Here is a 26,978-nt window from a genome sequence, read left to right on the forward strand (position 1 = left end):
TGAGAAATATTTGAACACGTTTCCCGATCACACGGTGGATCATACTCTGGGTTCCACATGCATGTTTTAGCTGAAGGAAGAATCCCTTAAACCTGGAGAGTTGAGACCCATGGAATGGGTACCATGCAATATGACTTCAAAGGGTCTGCATTTGCTCACCGAAACTCACCAATCCTATCACTGCTGCGTTTATGCTGCTGTACACATGCTTGATTCTCTTTCAGAGACATGTAAATCCATAGGTTTTAAGATTCTTACTAGTCAGGTATATTCTTAGGCGTTTAATATGGGGTGTTGAGTCCACTTCGTTGAGGAAGGAGTAGCTCTTGTCTATTACATATTTGGCTTATGGAACGGTATCTGTGCTAATTTCAATCTCTGGTTTTATGCAGCACCCCAACTCACATTTCCCCTTAAGCAAGCATAAGTTGGTTTTCTACATTTGAGACCCTGTTCTGTTTTGTAATTCAGTTCCTGTGTAGCCAAGTTTACATTCCGTGTATTAGTGATATCTTATGATGTTTATTTTTCTGTGTGACTTATTTCACTTAGAATCATCGTATCTGAATCCACTCATTATGGTGCTACGGGCCTGATGACATAGATTTCATTGCTGAGTGATATTGCATTGTACGTAAATACCACAAATTCTTTATTCATTTTTCGCTTTCTGTGATATTGAACTTGTACCATAAACGAGTATCTTGTAAACAGAGCTGTTCCAAACTTTGGGGTGCCTGTGTCTTTTTGATTTTAATTTCCCTAAGCTATAGGAGCATAAGTGGAAGTGCCCTAGGCTCTGTTGCTTTGTTTTTTAGATGTTTCAGGAAACACCATACACTTTTCCAGAGTGGCTGTTGGCAATTTACATCCCGCCCATCAGCATAACAAGGCTCCCAGTTCTCCATGGCCTGTCCTGCCTTTCTGGATTTTACACTTTTTTCAGATGTCCCTTTTGCCCGTGGGGCAGTGAGACTTCATTGTAGTGAAGATTTACTTTGCAAGCTTGCTTGGTTGGCCAAAAAGGGCGTATGCGTTTTTTCCTGAATATATTCAGGAAAAAACGCATACGCCCTTTTTGGCCAAGTGCATCATTGTGGACGTTCTGCCTCTTTTCCTATGCTTTTCATGCAATTCCAGTCTACCTCCTGAAATCGGTTTCCTGCAATTCTGCCCCGCTTTCAAGTCCTCTTGGCAGCCTTACTTCAATATATTTTTGGACGATAGCTGTCATTTATAACTCTGCAGGTTTGTGAATGACAGTGCCCCTGAGCTCCTTTGTTCAACTCGCTTTCTTGTGACCTGGCCGCAACACTGCAAGATTGCTTCAGGCCCTAGTGTGGTTCCGGCACGGCAAGCTGAGCCTTTGGTTAATTCCTCTTCCTGGTGGGAAATGAGAGTTAAATTTGCCCGTCCAGACACCTCCAGCTAGTCTCTCATTGGTTCTCCCTATTCCTGTTCATTTCCCGCAGAAATTGCAAACTGGGCCAAACAGGAGGTTAAAGGCACTGACTCTCCAAGTGGGGAGAGTGTTAGTAAAGTGTCTGGAATGTTGCACCCGAGTACCAGGGGACTTAAACTGAGACATATTTGAACACGTTTCCCGATCACACGGTGGATCATACTCTGGGTTCCACATGCATGTTTTAGCTGAAGGAAGAATCCCTTAAACCTGGAGAGTTGAGACCCATGGAATGGGTACCATGCAATATGACTTCAAAGGGTCTGCATTTGCTCACCGAACCTCACTAATCCTATCACTTCTGCGTTTATGCTGCTGTACACACGCTTGATTCTCTTTCGGAGACATGTAAATCCATAGGTTTTAAGATTTTTACTAGTCAGGTATATTCTTAGGTGTTTAATATGGGGTGTTGAGTCCACTTCGTTGAGCAAGGAGTAGCTCTTGTCTATTACATATTTGGCTTATGGAACGGTAACTGTACTAATTTCAATCTCTGGTTTTATGCAGCACCCTAACTCACCTTTCCCCTTAAGCAAGCATAAGTTGGTTTTCTACATTTGAGACCCTGTTCTGTTTTGTAATTCAGTTCCTGGGTAGCCAAGTTTACATTCCGTGTATTAGTGATACCTTATGATATTTCTTTTTCTGTGTGACATATTTCACTTAGAATCATCGTACCTGAATCCACTCATTATGCTGTTACGGGCCTGATGACATAGATTTCATTGCTGAGTGATATTGCATTGTACGTAACTACCACAAATTCTTTATTCATTTTTCGCTTTCTGTGATATTGAACTTGTACCATAAACGAGGATCTTGTAAACAGAGCCGTCCCAAACTTTGGGGTGGCTGTGTCTTTTTGATTTGAATTTCCCTAAGCTATAGGAGCATAAGTGGAAGTGCCCTAGGCTCTGTTGCTTTGTTTTTTAGATGTTTCAGGAAACACCATACACTTCTCCAGAGTGGCTGTTGGCAATTTACATCCCGCCCATCAGCATAACAAGGCTCCCAGTTCTCCATGGCCTGTCCTGCCTTTCTGGATTTTACACTTTTTTCAGATGGCCCTTTTGCCCGGGGGGCAGTGAGACTTCATTGTAGTGCAGATTTCCTTTGCAAGCTTGCTTGGTTGGCCAAAAAGGGCGTATGCGTTTTTTCCTGAATATATTCAGGAAAAAACGCATACGCCCTTTTTGGCCAAGTGCATCATTGTGGACGTTCTGCCTCTTTTCCTATGCTTTTCATGCAATTCCAGTCTACCTCCTGAAATCGGTGTCCTGCAATTCTGCATCGCTTTCAAGTGCTCTTGGCAGCCTTACTTCAATATATTTTTGGACGATAGCTGTCATTTATAACTCTGCAGGTTTGTGAATGACAGTGCCCCTGAGCTCCTTTCTTCAACTCTCTTTATTGTGAGCTGGCCGCAACACCGCAGGATTGTTTCAGGCCCTAGTGTGGGTCCGGCACGGCAAGCTGAGCCTTTGGTTAATTCCTCTTCCTGGTGGGAAATGAGAGTTAAATTTGCCCGTCCAGACACCTCCAGCTAGTCTCTCATTAGTTCTCCCTATTCCTGCTCATTTCCCGCAGAAATTGCAAACTGGGCCAAACAGGAGTTTAAAGGCATTGACTCTCCAAGTGGGGAGAGCGTTAGTAAAGCGTCTGGAATGTTGCACCCGAGTACCAGGGGACGAAAACTGAGACACATTTGAACACGTTTCCCGATCACACGGTGGATCATACTCTGGGTTCCATATGCATGTTTTAGCTGAAGGAAGAATCCCTTAAACCTGGAGAGTTGAGACCCATGGAATGGGTACCATGCAATATGACTTCAAAGGGTCTGCATTTGCTCACCGAAACTCACCAATCCTATCACTGCTGCGTTTATGCTGCTGTACACATGCTTGATTCTCTTTCGGAGACATGTAAATCCATAGGTTTTAAGATTCTTACTAGTCAGGTATATTCTTAGGCGTTTAATATGGGGTGTTGAGTCCACTTCGTTGAGCAAGGAGTAGCTCTTGTCTATTACATATTTGGCTTATGGAACGGTATCTGTGCTAATTTCAATCTCTTGTTTTATGCAGCACCCTAACTCACCTTTCCTCTTAAGCAAGCATAGGTTGGTTTTCTACATGTGAGACCCTGTTCTGTTTTGTAATTCAGTTCCTGTGTAGCCAAGTTTACATTCCGTGTATTAGTGATATCTTATGATATTTCTTTTTCTGTGTGACCTATTTCTCTTAGAATCATCGTACCTGAGTCCACTCATTATGCTGCTACGGGCCTGATGACATAGATTTCATTGCTGAGTGATATTGCATTGTACGTAAGTACCACAAATTCTTTATTCATTTTTCACTTTCTGTGATATTGAACTTGTACCATAAACGAGGTTCTTGTAAACAGAGCCATCCCAAACTTTGGGGTGGCTGTGTCTTTTTGATTTTAATTTCCCTCAGCTATAGGAGAATAAGTGGAAGTGCCCTAGGCTCTGTTGCTTTGTTTTTTAGATGTTTCAGGAAACACCATACACTTCTCCAGAGTGGCTGTTGGCAATTTACATCCCGCCCATCAGCATAAAAAGGCTCCCAGTTCTCCATGGCCTGTCTTGCCTTTCTGGATTTTACACTTTTTTCAGATTGCCCTTTTGCCCCGGGGGCAGTGAGACTTCATTGTAGTGCAGATTTCCTTTGCAAGCTTGCTTGGTTGGCCAAAAAGGGCGTATGCGTTTTTTCCTGAATATATTCAGGAAAAAACGCATACGCCCTTTTTGGCCAAGTGCATCATTGTGGACGTTCTGCCTCTTTTCCTATGCTTTTCATGCAATTCCAGTCTACCTCCTGAAATCGGTGTCCTGCAATTCTGCCCCGCTTTCAAGTCCTGTTGGCAGCCTTACTTCAATATATTTTTGGACGATAGCTGTCATTTATAACTCTGCAGGCTTGTGAATGACAGTGCCCCTGAGCTCCTTTGTTCAACTCGCTTTCTTGTGAGCTGGCCGCAACACCGCAAGATTGCTTCAGGCCCTAGTGTGGTTCCGGCACGGCAAGCTGAGCCTTTGGTTAATTCCTCTTCTTGGTGAGAAATGAGAGTTAAATTTGCCCCTCCAGACACCTCCAGCTAGTCTATCATTGGTTCTCCCTATTCCTGTTCATTTCCCACAGAAATTGCAAACTGTTCATTTCCCGTAGAAATTGCAAAATGGGCCAAACAGGAGGTTAAAGGCACTGACTCTCCAAGTGGGGAGAGTGTTAGTAAAGCGTCTGGAATGTTGCAACCGAGTACCAGGGGACTTAAACTGAGACATATTTGAACACGTTTCCCGATCACACGGTGGATCATACTCTGCATTCCACATGCATGTTTTAGCTGAAGGAAGAATCCCTTAAACCTGGAGAGTTGAGACCCATGGAATGGGTACCATGCAATATGACCTCAAAGGGTCTACATTTGCTCACCGAACCTCACTAATCCTATCACTGCTGCGTTTATGCTGCTGTACACACGCTTGATTCTCTTTTGGAGACATGTAAATCCATCGGTTTTAAGATTCTTACTAGTCAGGTATATTCTTAGTCGTTTAATATGGGGTGTTGAGTCCACTTCGTTGAGGAAGGAGTAGCTCTTGTCTATTACATATTTGGCTTATGGAACGGTATCTGTGCTAATTTCAATCTCTGGTTTTATGCAGCACCCCAACTCACCTTTCCCTTAAGCAAGCATAAGTTGGTTTTCTACATTTGAGACCCTGTTCTGTTTTGTAATTCAGTTCCTGGGTAGCCAAGTTTATATTCCGTGTATTAGTGATACCTTATGATATTTCTTTTTCTGTGTGACTTATTTCTCTTAGAATCATCGTACCTGAGTCCACTCATTATGCTGCTACGGGCCTGATGACATAGATTTCATTGCTGAGTGATATTGCATTGTACGTAAGTACCACAAATTCTTTATTCATTTTTCACTTTCTGTGATATTGAACTTGTACCATAAACGAGGTTCTTGTAAACAGAGCCGTCCCAAACTTTGGGGTGGCTGTGTCTTTTTGATTTTAATTTCCCTAAGCTATAGGAGCATAAGTGGAAGTGCCCTAGGCTCTGTTGCTTTGTTTTTTAGATGTTTCAGGAAACACCATACACTTTTCCAGAGTGGCTGTTGGCAATTTACATCCCGCCCATCAGCATAACAAGGCTCCCAGTTCTCCATGGCCTGTCCTGCCTTTCTGGATTTTACACTTTTTTCAGATGGCCCTTTTGCCCGTGGGGCAGTGAGACTTCATTGTAGTGAAGATTTACTTTGCAAGCTTGCTTGGTTGGCCAAAAAGGGCGTATGCGTTTTTTCCTGAATATATTCAGGAAAAAACGCATACGCCCTTTTTGGCCAAGTGCATCATTGTGGACGTTCTGCCTCTTTTCCTATGCTTTTCATGCAATTCCAGTCTACCTCCTGAAATCGGTTTCCTGCAATTCTGCCCCGCTTTCAAGTCCTCTTGGCAGCCTTACTTCAATATATTTTTGGACGATAGCTGTCATTTATAACTCTGCAGGTTTGTGAATGACAGTGCCCCTGAGCTCCTTTGTTCAACTCGCTTTCTTGTGACCTGGCCGCAACACTGCAAGATTGCTTCAGGCCCTAGTGTGGTTCCGGCACGGCAAGCTGAGCCTTTGGTTAATTCCTCTTCCTGGTGGGAAATGAGAGTTAAATTTGCCCGTCCAGACACCTCCAGCTAGTCTATCATTGGTTCTCCCTATTCCTGTTCATTTCCCGCAGAAATTGCAAACTGGGCCAAACAGGAGGTTAAAGGCACTGACTCTCCAAGTGGGGAGAGTGTTAGTAAAGTGTCTGGAATGTTGCACCCGAGTACCAGGGGACTTAAACTGAGACATATTTGAACACGTTTCCCGATCACACGGTGGATCATACTCTGGGTTCCACATGCATGTTTTAGCTGAAGGAAGAATCCCTTAAACCTGGAGAGTTGAGACCCATGGAATGGGTACCATGCAATATGACTTCAAAGGGTCTGCATTTGCTCACCGAACCTCACTAATCCTATCACTTCTGCGTTTATGCTGCTGTACACACGCTTGATTCTCTTTCGGAGACATGTAAATCCATAGGTTTTAAGATTCTTACTAGTCAGGTATATTCTTAGGTGTTTAATATGGGGTGTTGAGTCCACTTCGTTGAGCAAGGAGTAGCTCTTGTCTATTACATATTTGGCTTATGGAACGGTAACTGTACTAATTTCAATCTCTGGTTTTATGCAGCACCCTAACTCACCTTTCCCCTTAAGCAAGCATAAGTTGGTTTTCTACATTTGAGACCCTGTTCTGTTTTGTAATTCAGTTCCTGGGTAGCCAAGTTTACATTCCGTGTATTAGTGATACCTTATGATATTTCTTTTTCTGTGTGACATATTTCACTTAGAATCATCGTACCTGAATCCACTCATTATGCTGTTACGGGCCTGATGACATAGATTTCATTGCTGAGTGATATTGCATTGTACGTAAGTACCACAAATTCTTTATTCATTTTTCGCTTTCTGTGATATTGAACTTGTACCATAAACGAGGATCTTGTAAACAGAGCCGTCCCAAACTTTGGGGTGGCTGTGTCTTTTTGATTTGAATTTCCCTAAGCTATAGCAGCATAAGTGGAAGTGCCCTAGGCTCTGTTGCTTTGTTTTTTAGATGTTTCAGGAAACACCATACACTTCTCCAGAGTGGCTGTTGGCAATTTACATCCCGCCCATCAGCATAACAAGGCTCCCAGTTCTCCATGGCCTGTCCTGCCTTTCTGGATTTTACACTTTTTTCAGATGTCCCTTTTGCCCGTGGGGCAGTGAGACTTCATTGTAGTGAAGATTTACTTTGCAAGCTTGCTTGGTTGGCCAAAAAGGGCGTATGCGTTTTTTCCTGAATATATTCAGGAAAAAACGCATACGCCCTTTTTGGCCAAGTGCATCATTGTGGACGTTCTGCCTCTTTTCCTATGCTTTTCATGCAATTCCAGTCTACCTCCTGAAATCGGTTTCCTGCAATTCTGCCCCGCTTTCAAGTCCTCTTGGCAGCCTTACTTCAATATATTTTTGGACGATAGCTGTCATTTATAACTCTGCAGGTTTGTGAATGACAGTGCCCCTGAGCTCCTTTGTTCAACTCGCTTTCTTGTGAGCTGGCCGCAACACCGCAAGATTGCTTCAGGCCCTAGTGTGGTTCCGGCACGGCAAGCTGAGCCTTTGGTTAATTCCTCTTCCTGGTGGGAAATGAGAGTTAAATTTGCCCGTCCAGACACCTCCAGCTAGTCTCTCATTGGTTCTCCCTATTCCTGTTCATTTCCCGCAGAAATTGCAAACTGGGCCAAACAGGAGGTTAAAGGCACTGACTCTCCAAGAGGGGAGAGTGTTAGTAAAGCGTCTGGAATGTTGCACCCGAGTACCAGGGGACTTAAACTGAGAAATATTTGAACACGTTTCCCGATCACACGGTGGATCATACTCTGGGTTCCACATGCATGTTTTAGCTGAAGGAAGAATCCCTTAAACCTGGAGAGTTGAGACCCATGGAATGGGTACCATGCAATATGACTTCAAAGGGTCTGCATTTGCTCACCGAAACTCACCAATCCTATCACTGCTGCGTTTATGCTGCTGTACACATGCTTGATTCTCTTTCAGAGACATGTAAATCCATAGGTTTTAAGATTCTTACTAGTCAGGTATATTCTTAGGCGTTTAATATGGGGTGTTGAGTCCACTTCGTTGAGGAAGGAGTAGCTCTTGTCTATTACATATTTGGCTTATGGAACGGTATCTGTGCTAATTTCAATCTCTGGTTTTATGCAGCACCCCAACTCACATTTCCCCTTAAGCAAGCATAAGTTGGTTTTCTACATTTGAGACCCTGTTCTGTTTTGTAATTCAGTTCCTGTGTAGCCAAGTTTACATTCCGTGTATTAGGGATATCTTATGATGTTTATTTTTCTGTGTGACTTATTTCACTTAGAATCATCGTATCTGAATCCACTCATTATGGTGCTACGGGCCTGATGACATAGATTTCATTGCTGAGTGATATTGCATTGTACGTAAATACCACAAATTCTTTATTCATTTTTCGCTTTCTGTGATATTGAACTTGTACCATAAACGAGTATCTTGTAAACAGAGCTGTTCCAAACTTTGGGGTGCCTGTGTCTTTTTGATTTTAATTTCCCTAAGCTATAGGAGCATAAGTGGAAGTGCCCTAGGCTCTGTTGCTTTGTTTTTTAGATGTTTCAGGAAACACCATACACTTTTCCAGAGTGGCTGTTGGCAATTTACATCCCGCCCATCAGCATAACAAGGCTCCCAGTTCTCCATGGCCTGTCCTGCCTTTCTGGATTTTACACTTTTTTCAGATGTCCCTTTTGCCCGTGGGGCAGTGAGACTTCATTGTAGTGAAGATTTACTTTGCAAGCTTGCTTGGTTGGCCAAAAAGGGCGTATGCGTTTTTTCCTGAATATATTCAGGAAAAAACGCATACGCCCTTTTTGGCCAAGTGCATCATTGTGGACGTTCTGCCTCTTTTCCTATGCTTTTCATGCAATTCCAGTCTACCTCCTGAAATCGGTTTCCTGCAATTCTGCCCCGCTTTCAAGTGCTCTTGGCAGCCTTACTTCAATATATTTTTGGACGATAGCTGTCATTTATAACTCTGCAGGTTTGTGAATGACAGTGCCCCTGAGCTCCTTTGTTCAACTCGCTTTCTTGTGACCTGGCCGCAACACTGCAAGATTGCTTCAGGCCCTAGTGTGGTTCCGGCACGGCAAGCTGAGCCTTTGGTTAATTCCTCTTCCTGGTGGGAAATGAGAGTTAAATTTGCCCGTCCAGACACCTCCAGCTAGTCTCTCATTGGTTCTCCCTATTCCTGTTCATTTCCCGCAGAAATTGCAAACTGGGCCAAACAGGAGGTTAAAGGCACTGACTCTCCAAGTGGGGAGAGTGTTAGTAAAGTGTCTGGAATGTTGCACCCGAGTACCAGGGGACTTAAACTGAGACATATTTGAACACGTTTCCCGATCACACGGTGGATCATACTCTGGGTTCCACATGCATGTTTTAGCTGAAGGAAGAATCCCTTAAACCTGGAGAGTTGAGACCCATGGAATGGGTACCATGCAATATGACTTCAAAGGGTCTGCATTTGCTCACCGAACCTCACTAATCCTATCACTTCTGCGTTTATGCTGCTGTACACACGCTTGATTCTCTTTCGGAGACATGTAAATCCATAGGTTTTAAGATTTTTACTAGTCAGGTATATTCTTAGGTGTTTAATATGGGGTGTTGAGTCCACTTCGTTGAGCAAGGAGTAGCTCTTGTCTATTACATATTTGGCTTATGGAACGGTAACTGTACTAATTTCAATCTCTGGTTTTATGCAGCACCCTAACTCACCTTTCCCCTTAAGCAAGCATAAGTTGGTTTTCTACATTTGAGACCCTGTTCTGTTTTGTAATTCAGTTCCTGGGTAGCCAAGTTTACATTCCGTGTATTAGTGATACCTTATGATATTTCTTTTTCTGTGTGACATATTTCACTTAGAATCATCGTACCTGAATCCACTCATTATGCTGTTACGGGCCTGATGACATAGATTTCATTGCTGAGTGATATTGCATTGTACGTAACTACCACAAATTCTTTATTCATTTTTCGCTTTCTGTGATATTGAACTTGTACCATAAACGAGGATCTTGTAAACAGAGCCGTCCCAAACTTTGGGGTGGCTGTGTCTTTTTGATTTTAATTTCCCTAAGCTATAGGAGCATAAGTGGAAGTGCCCTAGGCTCTGTTGCTTTGTTTTTTAGATGTTTCAGGAAACACCATACACTTCTCCAGAGTGGCTGTTGGCAATTTACATCCCGCCCATCAGCATAACAAGGCTCCCAGTTCTCCATGGCCTGTCCTGCCTTTCTGGATTTTACACTTTTTTCAGATGGCCCTTTTGCCCGGGGGGCAGTGAGACTTCATTGTAGTGCAGATTTCCTTTGCAAGCTTGCTTGGTTGGCCAAAAAGGGCGTATGCGTTTTTTCCTGAATATATTCAGGAAAAAACGCATACGCCCTTTTTGGCCAAGTGCATCATTGTGGACGTTCTGCCTCTTTTCCTATGCTTTTCATGCAATTCCAGTCTACCTCCTGAAATCGGTTTCCTGCAATTCTGCCCCGCTTTCAAGTCCTCTTGGCAGCCTTACTTCAATATATTTTTGGACGATAGCTGTCATTTATAACTCTGCAGGTTTGTGAATGACAGTGCCCCTGAGCTCCTTTGTTCAACTCTCTTTATTGTGAGCTGGCCGCAACACCGCAGGATTGCTTCAGGCCCTAGTGTGGTTCCGGCACGGCAAGCTGAGCCTTTGGTTAATTCCTCTTCCTGGTGGGAAATGAGAGTTAAATTTGCCCGTCCAGACACCTCCAGCTAGTCTCTCATTGGTTCTCCCCATTCCTGTTCATTTCCCGCAGAAATTGCAAACTGGGCCAAACAGGAGGTTAAAGGCACTGACTCTCCAAGTGGGGAGAGTGTTAGTAAAGCGTCTGGAATGTTGCACCCGAGTACCAGGGGACTTAAACTGAGACATATTTGAACACGTTTCCCGATCACACGGTGGATCATACTCTGGGTTCCACATGCATGTTTTAGCTGAAGGAAGAATCCCTTAAACCTGGAGAGTTGAGACCCATGGAATGGGTACCATGCAATATGACTTCAAAGGGTCTGCATTTGCTCACCGAAACTCACCAATCCTATCACTGCTGCGTTTATGCTGCTGTACACACGCTTGATTCTCTTTCGGAGACATATAAATCCATAGGTTTTAAGATTCTTACTATTCAGGTATATTTTTAGGCGTTTAATATGGGGTGTTGAGTTCACTTCGTTGAGCAAGGAGTAGCTCTTGTCTATTACATATTTGGCTTATGGAACGGTATCTGTGCTAATTTCAATCTCTTGTTTTATGCAGCACCCCAACTCACCTTTCCCCTTAAGCAAGCATAAGTTGGTTTTCTACATTTGAGACCCTGTTCTGTTTTGTAATTCAGTTCCTGTGTAGCCAAGTTTACATTCCGTGTATTAGTGATATCTTATGATGTTTCTTTTTCTGTGTGACTTATTTCACTTAGAATCATCATATCTGAATCCACTCATTATGGTGCTATGGGCCTGATGACATAGATTTCATTGTTGAGTGATATTGAATTGTACGTAAATACCACAAATTCTTTATTCATTTTTCGCTTTCTGTGATATTGAACTTGTACCATAAACGAGGATCTTGTAAACAGAGCCGTCCCAAACTTTTGGGTGGCTGTGTCTTTTTGATTTTAATTTCCCTAAGCTATAGGAGCATAAGTGGAAGTGCCCTAGGCTCTGTTGCTTTGTTTTTTAGGTTTTTCAGGAAACACCATACACTTCTCCAGAGTGGCTGTTGGCAATTTACATCCCGCCCATCAGCATAACAAGGCTCCCAGTTCTCCATGGCCTGTCCTGCCTTTCTGGATTTTACACTTTTTTCAGATGACCCTTTTGCCCGGGGGGCAGTGAGACTTCATTGTAGTGCAGATTTCCTTTGCAAGCTTGCTTGGTTGGCCAAAAAGGGCGTATGCGTTTTTTGCTGAATATATTCAGGAAAAAACGCATACGCCCTTTTTGGCCAAGTGCATCATTGTGGACGTTCTGCCTCTTTTCCTATGCTTTTCATGCAATTCCAGTCTACCTCCTGAAATCGGTTTCCTGCAATTCTGCCCCGCTTTCAAGTCCTCTTGGCAGCCTTACTTCAATATATTTTTGGACGATAGCTGTCATTTATAACTCTGCAGCTTTGTGAATGACAGTGCCCCTGAGCTCCTTTCTTCAACTCGCTTTCTTGTGAGCTGGCCGCAACACCGCAAGATTGCTTCAGGCCCTAGTGTGGTTCCGGCACGGCAACCTGAGCCTTTGGTTAATTCCTCTTCCTGGTGGGAAATGAGAGTTAAATTTGCCCGTCCAGACACCTCCAGCTAGTCTCTCATTGGTTCTCCCTATTCCTGTTCATTTCCCGCAGAAATTGCAAACTGGGCCAAAGAGGAGGTTAAAGGCACTGACTCTCCAAGTGGGGAGAGTGTTAGTAAAGCGTCTGGAATGTTGCACCCGAGTACCAGGGGACTTAAACTGAGACATATTTGAACACGTTTCCCGATCACACGGTGGATCATACTCTGGGTTCCACATGAACGTTTTAGCTGAAGGAAGAATCCCTTAAACCTGGAGAGTTGAGACCCATGGAATGGGTACCATGCAATATGACTTCAAAGGGTCTGCATTTGCTCACCGAAACTCACCAATCCTATCACTGCTGCGTTTATGCTGCTGTGCACATGCTTGATTCCTTTTCGGAGACATATAAATCCATAGGTTTTAAGATTCTTACTGTTCAGGTATATTTTTAGGCGTTTAATATGGGGTGTTGAGTCCACTTCGTTGAGCAAGGAGTAGCTCTTGTCTATTACATATTTGGCTTATGGAACGGTATGTGTGCTAATTTCAATCTCTGGTTTTATGCAGCACCCCAACTCACCTTTCCCCTTAAGCAAGCATAAGTTGGTTTTCTACATTTGAGACCCTGTTCTGTTTTGTAATTCAGTTCCTATGTAGCCAAGTTTACATTCCGTGTATTAGTGACACCTTATGATGTTTCTTTTTCTGTGTGACTTATTTCACTTAGAATCATCGTATCTGATACCACTCATTATGGTGCTACGGGCCTGATGACATAGATTTCATTGCTGAGTGATATTGCATTGTACGTAAATACCACAAATTCTTTATTCATTTTTCGCTTTCTGTGATATTGAACTTGTACCATAAACGAGGATCTTGTAAACAGAGCCGTCCCAAACTTTGGGGTGGCTGTGCCTTTTTGAATTTAATTTCCCTAAGCTATAGGAGCATAAGTGGAAGTGCCCTAGGCTCTGTTGCTTTGTTTTTTAGATGTTTCAGCAAACACCACACACTTCTCCAGAGTGGCTGTTGGCAATTTACATCCCGCCCATCAGCATAACAAGGCTCCCAGTTCTCCATGGCCTGTCCTGCCTTTCTGGATTTTACACTTTTTTCAGATGGCCCTTTTGCCCGGGGGTCAGTGAGACTTCATTGTAGTGCAGATTTCCTTTGCAAGCTTGCTTGGTTGGCCAAAAAGGGCGTATGCGTTTTTTGCTGAATATATTCAGGAAAAAACGCATACGCCCTTTTTGGCCAAGTGCATCATTGTGGACGTTCTGCCTCTTTTCCTATGCTTTTCATGCAATTCCAGTCTACCTCCTGAAATCGGTGTCCTGCAATTCTGCCCCGCTTTCAAGTCCTCTTGGCAGCCTTACTTCAATATATTTTTGGACGATAGCTGTCATTTATAACTCTACAGGTTTGTGAATGACAGTGCCCCTGAGCTCCTTTCTTCAACTCGCTTTCTTGTGAGCTGGCCGCAACACCGCAAGATTGCTTCAGGCCCTAGTGTGGTTCCGGCACGGCAAGCTGAGCCTTTGGTTAATTCCTCTTCCTGGTGGGAAATGAGAGTTAAATTTGCACGTCCAGACACCTCCAGCTAGTCTCTCATTGGTTCTCCCTATTCCTGTTCATTTCCCGCAGAAATTGCAAACTGGGCCAAAGAGGAGGTTAAAGGCACTGACTCTCCAAGTGGGGAGAGTGTTAGTAAAGCGTCTGGAATGTTGCACCCGAGTACCAGGGGACTTAAACTGAGACATATTTGAACACGTTTCCCGATCACACGGTGGATCATACTCTGGGTTCCACATGCATGTTTTAGCTGAAGGAAGAATCCCTTAAACCTGGAGAGTTGAGACCCATGGAATGGGTACCATGCAATATGACTTCAAAGGGTCTGCATTTGCTCACCGAAACTCACCAATCCTATCACTGCTGCGTTTATGCTGCTGTGCACATGCTTGATTCCTTTTCGGAGACATATAAATCCATAGGTTTTAAGATTCTTACTGTTCAGGTATATTTTTAGGCGTTTAATATGGGGTGTTGAGTCCACTTCGTTGAGCAAGGAGTAGCTCTTGTCTATTACATATTTGGCTTATGGAACGGTATGTGTGCTAATTTCAATCTCTGGTTTTATGCAGCACCCCAACTCACCTTTCCCCTTAAGCAAGCATAAGTTGGTTTTCTACATTTGAGACCCTGTTCTGTTTTGTAATTCAGTTCCTATGTAGCCAAGTTTACATTCCGTGTATTAGTGACACCTTATGATGTTTCTTTTTCTGTGTGACTTATTTCACTTAGAATCATCGTATCTGATACCAATCATTATGGTGCTACGGGCCTGATGACATAGATTTCATTGCTGAGTGATATTGCATTGTACGTAAATACCACAAATTCTTTATTCATTTTTCGCTTTCTGTGATATTGAACTTGTACCATAAACGAGGATCTTGTAAACAGAGCCGTCCCAAACTTTGGGGTGGCTGTGCCTTTTTGAATTTAATTTCCCTAAGCTATAGGAGCATAAGTGGAAGTGCCCTAGGCTCTGTTGCTTTGTTTTTTAGATGTTTCAGGAAACACCACACACTTCTCCAGAGTGGCTGTTGGCAATTTACATCCCGCCCATCAGCATAACAAGGCTCCCAGTTCTCCATGGGCTGTCCTGCCTTTCTGGATTTTACACTTTTTTCAGATGGCCCTTTTGCCCGGGGGTCAGTGAGACTTCATTGTAGTGCAGATTTCCTTTGCAAGCTTGCTTGGTTGGCCAAAAAGGGCGTATGCGTTTTTTCCTGAATATATTCAGGAAAAAACGCATACGCCCTTTTTGGCCAAGTGCATCATTGTGGACGTTCTGCCTCTTTTCCTATGCTTTTCATGCAATTCCAGTCTACCTCCTGAAATCGGGTTCCTGCAATTCTGACCCGCTTTCAAGTCCTCTTGGCAGCCTTACTTCAATATATTTTTGGACGATAGCTGTCATTTATAACTCTGCAGGTTTGTGAATTACAGTGCCCCTGAGCTCCTTTGTTCAATTCGCTTTCTTGTGAGCTGGCCGCAACACCGCAAGATTGCTTCAGGCCCTAGTGTGGATCCGGCACGGCAAGCTGAGCCTTTGGTTAATTCCTCTTCCTGGTGGGAAATGAGAGTTAAATTTGCCCGTCCAGACACCTCCAGCTAGTCTCTCATTGGTTCTCCCCATTCCTGTTCATTTCCCGCAGAAATTGCAAACTGGGCCAAACAGGAGGTTAAAGGCACTGACTCTCCAAGTGGGGAGAGTGTTAGTAAAGCGTCTGGAATGTTGCACCCGAGTACCAGGGGACTTAAACTGAGACATATTTGAACACGTTTCCCGATCACACGGTGGATCATACTCTGGGTTCCACATGCACGTTTTAGCTGAAGGAAGAATCCCTTAAACCTGGAGAGTTGAGACCCATGGAATGGGTACCATGCAATATGACTTCAAAGTGTCTGCATTTGCTCACCGAAACTCACCAATCCTATCACTGCTGCGTTTATGCTGCTGTGCACACGCTTGATTCCTTTTCGGAGACATATAAATCCATAGGTTTTAAGATTCTTACTGTTCAGGTATATTTTTAGGCGTTTAATATGGGGTGTTGAGTCCACTTCGTTGAGCAAGGAGTAGCTCTTGTCTATTACATATTTGGCTTATGGAACGGTATGTGTGCTAATTTCAATCTCTGGTTTTATGCAGCACCCCAACTCACCTTTCCCCTTAAGCAAGCATAAGTTGGTTTTCTACATCTGAGACCCTGTTCTGTTTTGTAATTCAGTCCCTGTGTAGCCAAGTTTACATTCCGTGTATTAGTGACACCTTATGATGTTTCTTTTTCTGTGTGACTTATTTCACTTAGAATCATCGTATCTGATACCACTCATTATGGTGCTACGGGCCTGATGACATAGATTTCATTGCTGAGTGATATTGCATTGTACGTAAATACCACAAATTCTTTATTCATTTTTCGCTTTCTGTGATATTGAACTTGTACCATAAACGAGGATCTTGTAAACAGAGCCGTCCCAAACTTTGGGGTGGCTGTGCCTTTTTGAATTTAATTTCCCTAAGCTATAGGAGCATAAGTGGAAGTGCCCTAGGCTCTGTTGCTTTGTTTTTTAGATGTTTCAGGAAACACCACACACTTCTCCAGAGTGGCTGTTGGCAATTTACATCCCGCCCATCAGCATAACAAGGCTCCCAGTTCTCCATGGCCTGTCCTGCCTTTCTGGATTTTACACTTTTTTCAGATGGCCCTTTTGCCCGGGGGTCAGTGAGACTTCATTGTAGTGCAGATTTCCTTTGCAAGCTTGCTTGGTTGGCCAAAAAGGGCGTATGAGTTTTTTCCTGAATATATTCAGGAAAAAACGCATACGCCCTTTTTGGCCAAGTGCATCATTGTGGACGTTCTGCCTCTTTTCCTATGCTTTTCATGCAATTCCAGTCTACCTCCTGAAATCGGTTTCCTGCAATTCTGCCCCGCTTTCAAGTCCTCTTGGCAGCCTTACTTCAATATAATTTTGGACGATAGCTGTCATTTATAACTCTGCAGGTTTGTGAATTACAGTGCCCCTGAGCTCCTTTGTTCAATTCGCTTTCTTGTGAGCTGGCCGCAACACCGCAAGATTGCTTCAGGCCCTAGTGTGGATCCGGCACGGCAAGCTGAGCCTTTGGTTAATTCCTCTTCCTGGTGGGAAATGAGAGTTAAATTTGCCCGTCCAGACACCTCCAGCTAGTCTCTCATTGGTTCTCCCCATTCCTGTTCATTTCCCGCAGAAATTGCAAACTGGGCCAAACAGGAGGTTAAAGGCACTGACTCTCCAAGTGGGGAGAGTGTTAGTAAAGCGTCTGGAGTGTTGCACCCGAGTACCAGGGGACTTAAACTGAGACATATTTGAACACGTTTCCCGATCACACGGTGGATCATACTCTGGGTTCCACATGCATGTTTTAGCTGAAGGAAGAATCCCTTAAACCTGGAGAGTTGAGACCCATGGAATGGGTACCATGCAATATGACTTCAAAGGGTCTGCATTTGCTCACCGAAACTCACCAATCCTATCACTGCTGCGTTTATGCTGCTGTGCACACGCTTGATTCCTTTTCGGAGACATATAAATCCATAGGTTTTAAGATTCTTACTGTTCAGGTATATTTTTAGGCGTTTAATATGGGGTGTTGAGTCCACTTCGTTGAGCAAGGAGTAGCTCTTGTCTATTACATATTTGGCTTATGGAACGGTATGTGTGCTAATTTCAATCTCTGGTTTTATGCAGCACCCCAACTCACCTTTCCCCTTAAGCAAGCATAAGTTGGTTTTCTACATCTGAGACCCTGTTCTGTTTTGTAATTCAGTTCCTGTGTAGCCAAGTTTACATTCCGTGTATTAGTGACACCTTATGATGTTTCTTTTTCTGTGTGACTTATTTCACTTAGAATCATCGTATCTGATAACACTCATTATGGTGCTACGGGCCTGATGACATAGATTTCATTGCTGAGTGATATTGCATTGTACGTAAATACCACAAATTCTTTATTCATTTTTCGCTTTCTGTGATATTGAACTTGTACCATAAACGAGGATCTTGTAAACAGAGCCGTCCCAAACTTTGGGGTGGCTGTGCCTTTTTGAATTTAATTTCCCTAAGCTATAGGAGCATAAGTGGAAGTGCCCTAGGCTCTGTTGCTTTGTTTTTTAGATGTTTCAGGAAACACCACACACTTCTCCAGAGTGGCTGTTGGCAATTTACATCCCGCCCATCAGCATAACAAGGCTCCCAGTTCTCCATGGCCTGTCCTGCCTTTCTGGATTTTACACATTTTTCAGATGGCCCTTTTGCCCGGGGGTCAGTGAGACTTCATTGTAGTGCAGATTTCCTTTGCAAGCTTGCTTGGTTGGCCAAAAAGGGCGTATGCGTTTTTTCCTGAATATATTCAGGAAAAAACGCATACGCCCTTTTTGGCCAAGTGCATCATTGTGGACGTTCTGCCTCTTTTCCTATGCTTTTCATGCAATTCCAGTCTACCTCCTGAAATCGGTTTCCTGCAATTCTGCCCCGCTTTCAAGTCCTCTTGGCAGCCTTACTTCAATATATTTTTGGACGATAGCTGTCATTTATAACTCTGCAGGTTTGTGAATTACAGTGCCCCTGAGCTCCTTTGTTCAATTCGCTTTCTTGTGAGCTGGCCGCAACACCGCAAGATTGCTTCAGGCCCTAGTGTGGATCCGGCACGGCAAGCTGAGCCTTTGGTTAATTCCTCTTCCTGGTGGGAAATGAGAGTTAAATTTGCCCGTCCAGACACCTCCAGCTAGTCTCTCATTGGTTCTCCCCATTCCTGTTCATTTCCCGCAGAAATTGCAAACTGGGCCAAACAGGAGGTTAAAGGCACTGACTCTCCAAGTGGGGAGAGTGTTAGTAAAGCGTCTGGAATGTTGCACCCGAGTACCAGGGGACTTAAACTGAGACATATTTGAACACGTTTCCCGATCACATGGTGGATCATACTCTGGGTTCCACATGCACGTTTTAGCTGAAGGAAGAATCCCTTAAACCTGGAGAGTTGAGACCCATGGAATGGGTACCATGCAATATGACTTCAAAGGGTCTGCATTTGCTCACCGAAACTCACCAATCCTATCACTGCTGCGTTTATGCTGCTGTGCACACGCTTGATTCCTTTTCGGAGACATATAAATCCATAGGTTTTAAGATTCTTACTGTTCAGGTATATTTTTAGGCGTTTAATATGGGGTGTTGAGTCCACTTCGTTGAGCAAGGAGTAGCTCTTGTCTATTACATATTTGGCTTATGGAACGGTATGTGTGCTAATTTCAATCTCTGGTTTTATGCAGCACCCCAACTCACCTTTCCCCTTAAGCAAGCATAAGTTGGTTTTCTACATTTGAGACCCTGTTCTGTTTTGTAATTCAGTTCCTGTGTAGCCAAGTTTACATTCCGTGTATTAGTGACACCTTATGATGTTTCTTTTTCTGTGTGACTTATTTCACTTAGAATCATCGTATCTGATACCACTCATTATGGTGCTACGGGCCTGATGACATAGATTTCATTGCTGAGTGATATTGCATTGTACGTAAATACCACAAATTCTTTATTCATTTTTCGCTTTCTGTGATATTGAACTTGTACCATAAACGAGGATATTGTAAACAGAGCCGTCCCAAACTTTGGGGTGGCTGTGTCTTTTTGATTTGAATTTCCCTAAGCTATAGGAGCATAAGTGGAAGTGCCCTAGGCTCTGTTGCTTTGTTTTTTAGATGTTTCAGGAAACACCATACACTTCTCCAGAGTGGCTGTTGGCAATTTACATCCCGCCCATCAGCATAACAAGGCTCCCAGTTCTCCATGGCCTGTCCTGCCTTTCTGGATTTTACACTTTTTTCAGATGGCCCTTTTGCCCGTGGGGCAGTGAGACTTCATTGTAGTGCAGATTTCCTTTGCAAGCTTGCTTGGTTGGCCAAAAAGGGCGTATGCGTTTTTTCCTGAATATATTCAGGAAAAAACGCATACGCCCTTTTTGGCCAAGTGCATCATTGTGGACGTTCTGCCTCTTTTCCTATGCTTTTCATGCAATTCCAGTCTACCTCCTGAAATCGGTGTCCTGCAATTCTGCCCCGCTTTCAAGTCCTCTTGGCAGCCTTACTTCAATATATTTTTGGACGATAGCTGTCATTTATAACTCTGCAGGTTTGTGAATTACAGTGCCCCTGAGCTCCTTTGTTCAATTCGCTTTCTTGTGAGCTGGCCGCAACACCGCAAGATTGCTTCAGGCCCTAGTGTGGATCCGGCACGGCAAGCTGAGCCTTTGGTTAATTCCTCTTCCTGGTGGGAAATGAGAGTTAAATTTGCCCGTCCAGACACCTCCAGCTAGTCTCTCATTGGTTCTCCCCATTCCTGTTCATTTCCCGCAGAAATTGCAAACTGGGCCAAACAGGAGGTTAAAGGCACTGACTCTCCAAGTGGGGAGAGTGTTAGTAAAGCGTCTGGAATGTTGCACCCGAGTACCAGGGGACTTAAACTGAGACATATTTGAACACGTTTCCCGATCACACGGTGGATCATACTCTGGGTTCCACATGCACGTTTTAGCTGAAGGAAGAATCCCTTAAACCTGGAGAGTTGAGACCCATGGAATGGGTACCATGCAATATGACTTCAAAGGGTCTGCATTTGCTCACCGAAACTCACCAATCCTATCACTGCTGCGTTTATGCTGCTGTGCACACGCTTGATTCCTTTTCGGAGACATATAAATCCATAGGTTTTAAGATTCTTACTGTTCAGGTATATTTTTAGGCGTTTAATATGGGGTGTTGAGTCCACTTCGTTGAGCAAGGAGTAGCTCTTGTCTATTACATATTTGGCTTATGGAACGGTATGTGTGCTAATTTCAATCTCTGGTTTTATGCAGCACCCCAACTCACCTTTCCCCTTAAGCAAGCATAAGTTGGTTTTCTACATTTGAGACCCTGTTCTGTTTTGTAATTCAGTTCCTGTGTAGCCAAGTTTACATTCCGTGTATTAGTGACACCTTATGATGTTTCTTTTTCTGTGTGACTTATTTCACTTAGAATCATCGTATCTGAATCCACTCATTATGGTGCTACGGGCCTGAAGACATAGATTCCATTGCTGAGTGATATTGCATTGTACGTAAATACCACAAATTCTTTATTCATTTTTCGCTTTCTGTGATATTGTACTTGTACCATAAACGAGGATCTTGTAAACAGAGCCGTCCCAAACTTTGGGGTGGCTGTGTGTTTTTGATTTGAATTTCCCTAAGCTATAGGAGCATAAGTGGAAGTGCCCTAGGCTCTGTTGCTTTGTTTTTTAGATGTTTCAGGAAACACCATACACTTCTCCAGAGTGGCTGTTGGCAATTTACATCCCGCCCATCAGCATAACAAGGCTCCCAGTTCTCCATGGCCTGTCCTGCCTTTCTGGATTTTACACTTTTTTCAGATGGCCCTTTTGCCCGTGGGGCAGTGAGACTTCATTGTAGTGCAGATTTCCTTTGCAAGCTTGCTTGGTTGGCCAAAAAGGGCGTATGCGTTTTTTGCTGAATATATTCAGGAAAAAACGCATACGCCCTTTTTGGCCAAGTGCATCATTGTGGACGTTCTGCCTCTTTTCCTATGCTTTTCATGCAATTCCAGTCTACCTCCTGAAATCGGTTTCCTGCAATTCTGCCCCGCTTTCAAGTCCTCTTGGCAGCCTTACTTCAATATATTTTTGGACGATAGCTGTCATTTATAACTCTGCAGCTTTGTGAATGACAGTGCCCCTGAGCTCCTTTCTTCAACTCGCTTTCTTGTGAGCTGGCCGCAACACCGCAAGATTGCTTCAGGCCCTAGTGTGGTTTGGGCACGGCAAGCTGAGCCTTTGGTTAATTCCTCTTCCTGGTGGGAAATGAGAGTTAAATTTGCCCGTCCAGACACCTCCAGCTAGTCTCTCATTGGTTCTCCCTATTCCTGTTCATTTCCCGCAGAAATTGCAAACTGGGCCAAACAGGAGGTTAAAGGCACTGACTCTCCAAGTGGGGAGAGTGTTAGTAAAGCGTCTGGAATGTTGCACCCGAGTACCAGGGGACTTAAACTGAGACATATTTGAACACGTTTCCCGATCACACGGTGGATCATACTCTGGGTTCCACATGCATGTTTTAGCTGAAGGAAGAATCCCTTAAACCTGGAGAGTTGAGACCCATGGAATGGGTACCATGCAATATGACTTCAAAGGGTCTGCATTTGCTCACCGAAACTCACCAATCCTATCACTGCTGCGTTTATGCTGCTGTACACATGCTTGATTCCTTTTCGGAGACATATAAATCCATAGGTTTTAAGATTCATACTATTCAGGTATATTTTTAGGCGTTTAATATGGGGTGTTGAGTCCACTTTGTTGAGCAAGGAGTAGCTCTTGTCTATTACATATTTGGCTTATGGAACGGTATCTGTGCTAATTTCAATCTCTGGTTTTATGCAGCACCCCAACTCACCTTTCCCCTTAAGCAAGCATAAGTTGGTTTTCTACATTTGAGACCCTGTTCTGTTTTGTAATTCAGTTCCTGTGTAGCCAAGTTTACATTCCGTGTATTAGTGATATCTTATGATGTTTCTTTTTCTGTGTGACTTATTTCACTTAGAATCATCATATCTGAATCCACTCATTATGGTGCTAAGGGCCTGATGACATAGATTTCATTGTTGAGTGATATTGAATTGTACGTAAATACCACAAATTCTTTATTCATTTTTCGCTTTCTGTGATATTGAACTTGTACCATAAACGAGGATCTTGTAAACAGAGCCGTCCCAAACTTTTGGGTGGCTGTGTCTTTTTGATTTTAATTTCCCTAAGCTATAGGAGCATAAGTGGAAGTGCCCTAGGCTCTGTTGCTTTGTTTTTTAGGTTTTTCAGGAAACACCATACACTTCTCCAGAGTGGCTGTTGGCAATTTACATCCCGCCCATCAGCATAACAAGGCTCCCAGTTCTCCATGGCCTGTCCTGCCTTTCTGGATTTTACACTTTTTTCAGATGGCCCTTTTGCCCGTGGGGCAGTGAGACTTCATTGTAGTGCAGATTTCCTTTGCAAGCTTGCTTGGTTGGCCAAAAAGGGCGTATGCGTTTTTTCCTGAATATATTCAGGAAAAAACGCATACGCCCTTTTTGGCCAAGTGCATCATTGTGGACGTTCTGCCTCTTTTCCTATGCTTTTCATGCAATTCCAGTCTACCTCCTGAAATCAGTTTCCTGCAATTCTGCCCCGCTTTCAAGTCCTCTTGGCAGCCTTACTTCAATATATTTTTGGACGATAGCTGTCATTTATAACTCTGCAGGTTTGTGAATGACAGTGCCCCTGAGCTCCTTTCTTCAACTCGCTTTCTTGTGAGCTGGCCGCAACACCGCAAGATTGCTTCAGGCCCTAGTGTGGTTCCGGCACGGCAAGCTGAGCCTTTGGTTAATTCCTCTTCCTGGTGGGAAATGAGAGTTAAATTTGCACGTCCAGACACCTCCAGCTAGTCTCTCATTGGTTCTCCCTATTCCTGTTCATTTCCCGCAGAAATTGCAAACTGGGCCAAACAGGAGGTTAAAGGCACTGACTCTCCAAGTGGGGAGAGTGTTAGTAAAGCGTCTGGAATGTTGTACCCGAGTAGCAGGGGACGAAAACTGAGACATATTTGAACACGTTTCCCAATCACACGGTGGATCATACTCTGGGTTCCACATGCATGTTTTAGCTGAAGGAAGAATCCCTTAAACCTGGAGAGTTGTGACCCATGGAATGGGTACCATGCAATATGACTTCAAAGGGTTTGCATTTGCTCACCGAAACTCACCAGTCCTATCACTGCTGCGTTTATGCTGCTGTACACACGCTTGATTCTCTTTCAGAGACATGTAAATCCATAGGTTTTAAGATTCTTTCTAGTCAGGTATATTCTTAGGCGTTTAATATGGGGTGTTGAGTCCACTTCGTTGAGCAAGGAGTAGCTCTTGTCTATTACATATTTGGCTTATGGAACGGTATCTGTACTAATTTCAATCTCTGGTTTTATGCAGCACCCTAACTCACCTTTCCCCTTAAGCAAGCATAAGTTGGTTTTCTACATTTGAGACCCTGTTCTGTTTTGTAATTCAGTTCCTGGGTAGCCAAGTTTACATTCCGTGTATTAGTGATACCTTATGATATTTCTTTTTCTGTGTGACTTATTTCTCTTAGAATCATCGTACCTGAATCCACTCATTATGGTGCTACGGGCCTGATGACATAGATTTCATTGCTGAGTGATATTGCATTGTACGTAAGTACCACAAATTCTTTATTCATTTTTCGCTTTCTGTGATATTGAACTTGGACCATAAATGAGGTTCTTGTAAACAGAGCCGTCCCAAACTTTGGGGTGGCTGTGTGTTTTTGATTTGAATTTCCCTAAGCTATAGGAGCATAAGTGGAAGTGCCCTAGGCTCTGTTGCTTTGTTTTTTAGATGTTTCAGGAAACACCATACACTTCTCCAGAGTGGCTGTTGGCAATTTACATCCCGCCCATCAGCATAACAAGGCTCCCAGTTCTCCATGGCCTGTCCTGCCTTTCTGGATTTTACACTTTATTCAGATGGCCCTTTTGCCCGGGGGGCAGTGAGACTTCATTGTAGTGAAGATTTACTTTGCAAGCTTGCTTGGTTGGCCAAAAAGGGCGTATGCGTTTTTTCCTGAATATATTCAGGAAAAAACGCATACGCCCTTTTTGGCCAAGTGCATCATTGTGGACGTTCTGCCTCTTTTCCTATGCTTTTCATGCAATTCCAGTCTACCTCCTGAAATCGGTGTCCTGCAATTCTGCCCCGCTTTCAAGTGCTCTTGGCAGCCTTACTTCAATATATTTTTGGACGATAGCTGTCATTTATAACTCTGCAGGTTTGTGAATGACAGTGCCCCTGAGCTCCTTTCTTCAACTCTCTTTATTGTGAGCTGGCCGCAACACCGCAGGATTGTTTCAGGCCCTAGTGTGGATCCGGCACGGCAAGCTGAGCCTTTGGTTAATTCCTCTTCCTGGTGGGAAATGAGAGTTAAATTTGCCCGTCCAGACACCTTCAGCTAGTCTCTCATTAGTTCTCCCTATTCCTGCTCATTTCCCGCAGAAATTGCAAACTGGGCCAAACAGGAGTTTAAAGGCATTGACTCTCCAAGTGGGGAGAGCGTTAGTAAAGCGTCTGGAATGTTGCACCCGAGTACCAGGGGACGAAAACTGAGACACATTTGAACACGTTTCCCGATCACACGGTGGATCATACTCTGGGTTCCATATGCATGTTTTAGCTGAAGGAAGAATCCCTTAAACCTGGAGAGTTGAGACCCATGGAATGGGTACCATGCAATATGACTTCAAAGGGTCTGCATTTGCTCACCGAAACTCACCAATCCTATCACTGCTGCGTTTATGCTGCTGTACACATGCTTGATTCTCTTTCGGAGACATGTAAATCCATAGGTTTTAAGATTCTTACTAGTCAGGTATATTCTTAGGCGTTTAATATGGGGTGTTGAGTCCACTTCGTTGAGCAAGGAGTAGCTCTTGTCTATTACATATTTGGCTTATGGAACGGTATCTGTGCTAATTTCAATCTCTTGTTTTATGCAGCACCCTAACTCACCTTTCCTCTTAAGCAAGCATAGGTTGGTTTTCTACATGTGAGACCCTGTTCTGTTTTGTAATTCAGTTCCTGGGTAGCCAAGTTTACATTCCGTGTATTAGTGATATCTTATGATATTTCTTTTTCTGTGTGACCTATTTCTCTTAGAATCATCGTACCTGAGTCCACTCATTATGCTGCTACGGGCCTGATGACATAGATTTCATTGCTGAGTGATATTGCATTGTACGTAAGTACCACAAATTCTTTATTCATTTTTCACTTTCTGTGATATTGAACTTGTACCATAAACGAGGTTCTTGTAAACAGAGCCATCCCAAACTTTGGGGTGGCTGTGTCTTTTTGATTTTAATTTCCCTCAGCTATAGGAGAATAAGTGGAAGTGCCCTAGGCTCTGTTGCTTTGTTTTTTAGATGTTTCAGGAAACACCATACACTTCTCCAGAGTGGCTGTTGGCAATTTACATCCCGCCCATCAGCATAAAAAGGCTCCCAGTTCTCCATGGCCTGTCTTGCCTTTCTGGATTTTACACTTTTTTCAGATTGCCCTTTTGCCCCGGGGGCAGTGAGACTTCATTGTAGTGCAGATTTCCTTTGCAAGCTTGCTTGGTTGGCCAAAAAGGGCGTATGCGTTTTTTCCTGAATATATTCAGGAAAAAACGCATACGCCCTTTTTGGCCAAGTGCATCATTGTGGACGTTCTGCCTCTTTTCCTATGCTTTTCATGCAATTCCAGTCTACCTCCTGAAATCGGTGTCCTGCAATTCTGCCCCGCTTTCAAGTCCTGTTGGCAGCCTTACTTCAATATATTTTTGGACGATAGCTGTCATTTATAACTCTGCAGGCTTGTGAATGACAGTGCCCCTGAGCTCCTTTGTTCAACTCGCTTTCTTGTGAGCTGGCCGCAACACCGCAAGATTGCTTCAGGCCCTAGTGTGGTTCCGGCACGGCAAGCTGAGCCTTTGGTTAATTCCTCTTCTTGGTGAGAAATGAGAGTTAAATTTGCCCCTCCAGACACCTCCAGCTAGTCTATCATTGGTTCTCCCTATTCCTGTTCATTTCCCACAGAAATTGCAAACTGTTCATTTCCCGTAGAAATTGCAAAATGGGCCAAACAGGAGGTTAAAGGCACTGACTCTCCAAGTGGGGAGAGTGTTAGTAAAGCGTCTGGAATGTTGCAACCGAGTACCAGGGGACTTAAACTGAGACATATTTGAACACGTTTCCCGATCACACGGTGGATCATACTCTGCATTCCACATGCATGT

The sequence above is a fragment of the Lagenorhynchus albirostris genome, chromosome 1, assembly GCF_949774975.1.
Source record: "Lagenorhynchus albirostris chromosome 1, mLagAlb1.1, whole genome shotgun sequence".
NCBI lineage: Eukaryota > Metazoa > Chordata > Mammalia > Artiodactyla > Delphinidae > Lagenorhynchus > Lagenorhynchus albirostris.